The sequence below is a fragment of the Elephantulus edwardii genome, unplaced genomic scaffold (assembly GCF_000299155.1).
Source record: "Elephantulus edwardii isolate Elephantulus edwardi_28Jun2011 unplaced genomic scaffold, EleEdw1.0 scaffold00181, whole genome shotgun sequence".
NCBI classification, from domain to species: domain Eukaryota; kingdom Metazoa; phylum Chordata; class Mammalia; order Macroscelidea; family Macroscelididae; genus Elephantulus; species Elephantulus edwardii.
This window is the reverse complement of record NW_006399931.1, coordinates 3767872-3768997: the sequence shown is the minus strand read 5'-3', so window position 1 is coordinate 3768997 and position 1126 is coordinate 3767872.

The following is a 1126-nucleotide window of genomic DNA, read 5'->3' as shown; positions in this document are numbered from 1 at the left end:
ATTGGGTATTATTGTCATCACAGGAGTCCAGGATGAAGGCTGCACAGTGGAGCAGACTTGGGGACAAGGATGGGGGAGACTGCATAACAATGAAAGAATTTTTCTTTTACTTTTCAAGGAGAAGAGTGAATTGGGGGCTAGGAGGTGGACAGGGAGAAAAGTGCAACAATGAATGACTGGAAACCCTAAGTCTCTGTAAACTTTCATTAATATTTTAAAAAAAGATAATATGCATTGGAAAAATCTGTTTCAAAGGACTTTCTTAAAGTATTAAAGAGTAAAGGCATAATTTTAAAGACTAAGTAATACCTGACCCAAGCCATAATATTTTTAACTGCTTCATTTGCATGAAAAATTTGTACCACATGTGAGAGTAACTGATGCCTCTGAATTTTGGTTTGGGCGAAGAATATTGTACAGATTCCGGACTGCCAAAAGAACAAATCTAAACACAGTCAGAATCCTCCTTAGAGACACTTTATTCCCCCCTGTTTCAGGCGTGTTATCAGGAGGACATAGTCCATAGAAAAGTACTGGGTAATGTAGGGAACCCATGGAAAAAAGCTTAACTGAGATTCATTGACACAGGGACTCAACAATGTGTTGGAATCAACACAGTTAAGACTGTAAGCAGGACCCGAGATTGGATAGGATTCATTACACAGGGTCACTGTGAGAACAAGCCATGTTAATGGGTACCTAACACCAACCACAACATTTTTAATTATTTTGTAACTATTTCAAGCACATTCATAAGTTGTTCGGATAGTCTTTATATCTGTTAGTGTGATTAGAATTTCTAATATTTTTAATTTGCTTCTTATTGTTTCCACACCACTTGTAAAATTGCATATTTAACCTTGAACTATTCCATCATAATTTCAGTATATTAGTAAAAGTTATTTTAATTTCTCCAATACCTCTTATGTATTTGACTCTGGTTCTCTTAACTCATTTGTCTCCCAACAATTTATTATTGGATATTGGCTTTTATAAATGCTTCCTAATTTTTGTTGAGATTTTTAAACCAAATCACTCTCTGGCAGCAAGAATTTTGAAGTTCTGTCTCATATAATTTGGATGTGTGGCCTGGAGGAACCTGTCCTTGAAGAAGAACATCATGCTA